The 5,356-nt window shown below is 47.7% G+C and overlaps 1 protein-coding gene and 1 long non-coding RNA gene across 3 annotated transcripts in view; one reads left to right on the forward strand and one right to left on the reverse strand.

Annotated features, from left to right (window-relative positions):
* Positions 1-5,356, forward strand: part of CEP85L (centrosomal protein 85 like) — a gene marked incomplete at its 5' end in the record, with an annotated part of 176,194 nt that overhangs the window by 42,694 nt on the left and 128,144 nt on the right. The gene's annotated exons all lie outside the window — the stretch shown is intronic.
* LOC112547920 overlaps positions 982-5,356 on the reverse strand; it is a 16,728-nt gene continuing 12,353 nt past the window's right edge. For both annotated transcript variants that reach the window (XR_003091707.1, XR_003091706.1), the window contains exons 2-3: positions 5,155-5,193; positions 982-1,312 (exon numbers count right to left, since the gene is read on the reverse strand). This is a non-coding gene — a long non-coding RNA (uncharacterized LOC112547920). The remainder of the gene's footprint in view (positions 1,313-5,154; positions 5,194-5,356) is intronic.

Below are 5,356 nucleotides of genomic sequence, written 5' to 3' on the forward strand. Positions count from 1 at the left end.
CCTTTGCCCTCTGCCAGCTCCTGGGACTTAGTGCGTGTGCAGTCATTCCCTCCCACGCGCGCACACACACATGCATGCACCCCCATCCCACAACATACAAGAGTAAGACTTTATTTTGAGCTATTATACAATTGCCTCTATATACCCTACTCAAAAAACACATATATCGGGACAAAAAATATTTTTTGAAATGAAATAAAATGTTATAATAGATGTTTGATTTTTAATATACAATTCGTTTTTTTATCTATAAGTTGTTAAAATGACATCTTCTGAAAGATTTTGTGTGTGGCCCTCGACAGCTCACCTAAACTTGTTAAGTGGCCCACCAGCCAAAATAATTGCCCATCCCTGCTATAGAGACTCTTATGTGTTTGCAATTACAGGATTATATGTGTATTTGAAATTTGTAAATTCGGGATAGGGGACATGCTTTTTTGGAAGTCCTCCTCCATCCCCTGAACTTGGCTTATTTGCAGAATTATCTTCGGTAAAACGTTATGTTGGCAACTGATGTTCAGTGCTCTTACGGATGTGAATTTGTGATAACTTCTAAACTAGTTGTATAAATTGATTCTGACTTTCAGTGGGTTATGGTGTAACCTAGGGTTTGAGGCATTCTGTAATTGATTTCTTTTCTCTTAAGAAAGATACTGCTCTTATTGTCTATAATAAAATAGGAAGCAAAGTACTTAAAGCAAAAATGCTAAATTACTGGATTCGAAAATTACTGGGGTTTAAAGGCTTTCTGTAAGGAAAAAAGCTTCACTAAAAATGTCATACTTTATTTTTCCCCTAACTTTGGTTTGCTTGGCAAAAAATTATAATTAGGGGGAGCAAGGACCTTAATAGAGCCAAAGCAGTGCATTCTTTTGTGCCTAAAGGCACTTGGAAGAGATGTTAGGAGTGTTGCCCACAATTGGGAGCTTGTTGAAAATTTCGGCAAATAGGCTGCATTTCTTTAGTGAGTGTTGTACGGTAGACTGTTGCACAAAGCTTTATTGAAGGCCATGAGGCTTTCTGCAGGCACAGGGGTGGGATTACATGAAGCTTGTTCCAGGATTAGGGTCCTGGTGGAGATTTCTGACTGAAACACCGTGAGAGATGTGGTACGAAGATCTATCTGTTAGTGTTTCTGAGCAGGAGCCTGAAGCAAGATAGCTCAGTTGATGTCAAGGGCCTGTGATCCATTGATGGTTGCAGGCCATTTTCACATTCAGAGAGGACTCTTCCTCTGCTTTCGTTTGTTCAGGATAGGGCCTCCTGTGGTTTGGGGAAATTAGTTTGGAATATTTTACCTAATTTAATGTGTCTAATGTGTTTTCATTAGAAAATTTCAAGAGGGAGATAGGGAGGGAAGGAGAGAAGAGTAGAGAAGAATTGTGCTTAACTTGTGTTTTCACAGAAGTAATAGGTTGCCATTACTAAATATTTCTAAATGTCTTTTGCATGCAAGTTACATTGCTGCTATACGAGAAAATAGACATGTTTGGGAAAGATATAACAAGAGTCCTCTAAAAGGAAGCAGAAGAAAGGGAAGTCTATTTACTTTTTCAGTTTGGAAGTAACAAATATAATTTACAGAACTTTCAGCCCAACCTAGTGCTCCTTCACTGAGTTAGAAAAACTCAACACTTTGCAGGATCAAGCTCCCTACTAATAAACCAATTACTGATAACCCAGGTCTAGTAACTGCAGTTAGTTAATTCAGCCCGTTTGCTACTTGGATTCAGACTGTCTTGCTACATTTTAAATTTCTTAATTAAAAATGAGACGTTGATAAAAGCCGGTTTAAAGAGATGGAAGGAGGAACATGGAGCACTGTATCCTAGACTGAAATTCCAGGGAGTACAGCCCAGTCATGCCTGGTTTTGGCAGTTGCAGGCCTTGAATATTCTGTCATAAACTACTGTAATTACATGGCAAGAAGGCTGGCTAAAAATAAAATAGTTCTGCAGCCCAAACTGCTAATTTCTATTTTAATTGGAGTTCAGATGAGAAGCATCTGATTTTTATCTTTTTTTTTTTTTGTCTTAATTCTTACTATGAGAATGTTATACAGAGTGGTAGTAGATCAGGGACAAGCAATTATTTTGGGTGGAGGGCTGCTTAACGAGGTTTGGTTAGGTTTTGAGGGCTGCATGGGTCGCCCCACCCCTTGACCGTTACCTTGCCCCCTGGTTGCCATCTTAGGGCCAGAAGCCCCACCCCTAACCACTCACCTTTGCCACCGGAAATCTCTCCCTTTGCCTCCCACAGCCACCCCCCCCCGCCCATACTCCTTTTGGGAGAGGAGGTTGCCATCCTAGAACCCGCAAAGATCCAAATCATATACTACTATAACATACTTAATTTTTTTACAAAAAATATTTTTGTCATGATTTGTGTTTGTGTGTAGTGTATATAAAGGTGATTACATAATAACGCAAAAATAAATTCTTAGTCTTGTATATTGGCTGGGGGGGTGTGTGTGGTGGGCGTGTGTGTATGGTAGGCTGTGGGGAGGGCTTGTGTGGGGGTGTGGCTGTTTGTGTGGGCGGCATAGTGTATGTTGGGGAGTTGTGTATGTGGGGGCAGGGTGTAGGTGTGTGGCATTTGTGGGGTGTGAGGGAGGATGGGGGTGCTCAGGGTGGTTGTGCCTGGTGGCACGTAGCTATGGCCAGTGCTGCACATCACGGCAAGGGGTGCAGCCCCTGCTGGGCCCTCTCTACCACTGGCGCTCCCTGTTGCACACGTGGAGCCCCACACTTGCATGAGAGGGAAGCTCAACATGCTGGAGCCAGCTGCTTTGCCTGCCCCTGGATCTGTGCAGCAGGGAGCAGTAAGGCAGCCAACTCTAGCACATGGGGCTTTCCTCCCGTGCTGTGCAAGTGCGGGGGCTGCACGTGTGGCAGGGAGCGCTGGCAATATAGATGGCCTGGCAGGGGTTGTGCACCTTGCTGTGATGTGCTGGCTGGGCCTGTGCGCTGCTGGGCACGAACACCCTGAGCATCCCCGCCTGCTGCTGCTGATGCTGCTGCCACTGCCTGCTGGGGCAGTGCACCATGGGGGGGGGGGGGGAAGTGTGGAGAGGGTGGTCCCTGCACCCCCTGCCCTCCCACACCCATACCCTGTCCACCCAAGCTCCGCGCTGCCTCTGCCTCATGGGGTGCTGCCTGCTGACCAGAGCGAGTGGGATGCCAGGAAACCCAAGCAAGTCCCCTGGCGACTGCAGCAGTGGTAGCAGCAGCCCACCCGGAAGCTGCCTTTTGGCTGGGCCCTTCTGCCCATGGGGGTGGGAGCGATGCACAATAGGGTACACTGGGGGCATGTGTATACATGGGCATTTTGCTCCCACCCTCAAGGGCAGAAGGGGTGAGCAGGGTACAGTTTGTTGATGGGTGCCACAGGCTGGATGAAAGTGGCTGGTGGGCTGGATCTGGCCCATGGGCCATATTTTGCCCGCCCCTGTAGTAGGTGGTGCCCACTGCCCATCAAAGATAAACTTATCGTGGCATTTGTAAGCCAGGAAATGGAATGTAGGAAAGAATCATGTGTTGCATCATTTTTGCATATTCTTTTTTATAGACGTAGGGCTGGAAGGGACCTAAGTAGATCATCAAGTCCGACCCCCTGCCCTAGGCAGGAGAGAATACTGAGCTCATATGACCCCAGCGAGGTAACTGTCAAGCCTCCTTTTAAAGACCCCCAAGGTAGGAGCCAACACCACTTCCCTTGGAAGTTGGTTCCAGATCCTAGCTGCCCTGACTGTGAAATAGTGTCTTCTAATGTCCAGCCTGAACCTACTCTCAAACAATTTATTACTATTATTCCTTGTTACTCCGGGAGGTGCTTGGGTGAGCAGGGTCTCTCCCATTCCCTGCTGTTCCTCCCCGATAAGTTTGTAGATGGCCACCAGGTACCCTCTCAGCCTTCTCTTGTGAAGGCTGAACAGGTTCAGGTCCCGTAGCCTCTCCTCATAGGATCTGCCCTGCTGTCCCTGGATCATGCGAGTGGCCCTCCTCTGGACCCTCTTGATGCTGGCCACATCTCTCCTAGAGTGCGTCACCCAGAACTGAATGCAGTACTCCAACTGTGTCTCATAGAGGGGGAGGATCAACTCCTTGGCCCTGCTTGTGATGCGTCTGTGGATGCATGACAAGGTGCAGATGGCCTTTCTGACTGCATCTTCACATTGGTGGCTTGTGTTCATTTTGGAATTGATAATGACTCCAAGATCTCTCTTTGCCACTGTGCTTTCGAGAAGGGAGTTCCCCAGCCTATAGGTATGCTGCTGGTTCTTACTGCCCAAGTGCAGTACCCTGCACTTGTCAGTATTGAATCCCATCCTATTCACATTTGTCCACCCCTGTAACCTGTCCAGGTCCAGCTGTATCCTGTCCCTCCCTTCTAGCATTCCCACCTTGCCCCAGATCTTGGTGTCGTCAGCAAATTTGAACAGGGTGCTTTTCACCCCCTCATCCAAGTTGCAAATAAAGAGATTAAACAGTGCTGGCCCAAGGACCGAGTCCTGGGGGACCCCACTGCCCACATCCCTCCAGGTTGAATATGACCTGTCCACCACCACTCTCTGGGTGCGGCCCCTCAGCCAATTTGTGACCCATCTGACTGTGTAGGCATCAATGCCACAGTCGCCTAGCTTTTTAATGAGAATGGAATGGGAGACGGTGTCAAAGGCTTTCCTGAAGTCCAGAAAGACTATATCCACCGCGACACCTACGTCCAATGATTTTGTGATCTGATCATAGAAGACAGTCAGGTTGGTCTGACAGGGCCTGCCCCTAATGAACTCATGCTGGTAGCCCCTGAGCATCGTCCCTCCTTGCTGGTCCTTCCCAGATGTGGTCCTGGATAATCTTCTTAAAGAGCTTCCCCAGGATTGAAGTATGACTAATGGGCCTATAGTTGCCTGGGTCCTCCTTCCTCCCTTTTTTGAAAATGGGGACCACATTGGCCCTCTTCCAATTGTCAGGCACCTGGCCAGGGCACCACAAATGCTTGTAAAGCTGTGCCAGGGGCCCCTGGATAACCCCTGCCAATTCCCTCAGCACTCTGGGGTGGAGAGCATCTGGACCTGCTGATTTAAACACGTCCAGCCCCTCCAGAAGTTCCCTAACTCAGTCCTTCCTGACCGTAGGCCTGTGAGAGTCTCACCTGAGTCCATCCTGAATCTCAGTGGGGGAGTCCTGGTACCTGCACAAAAAAAATGGAGGCAAAGAAATTGTTAAAAAAGGCCTGCCTTTTCCTCTGGTGCAACCACCAGATAGCCAAGCGTATCCTGCAGGGGCCCCACGTTACCCAGTGCCTTCTTCATGCTCCTTATGTATTTAAAAAAGGACTTTTTGTTGTCCTTGAT

This window comes from Alligator sinensis, unplaced genomic scaffold (assembly GCF_000455745.1).
Source record: "Alligator sinensis unplaced genomic scaffold, ASM45574v1 scaffold1343_1, whole genome shotgun sequence".
NCBI classification, from domain to species: Eukaryota; Metazoa; Chordata; order Crocodylia; family Alligatoridae; genus Alligator; species Alligator sinensis.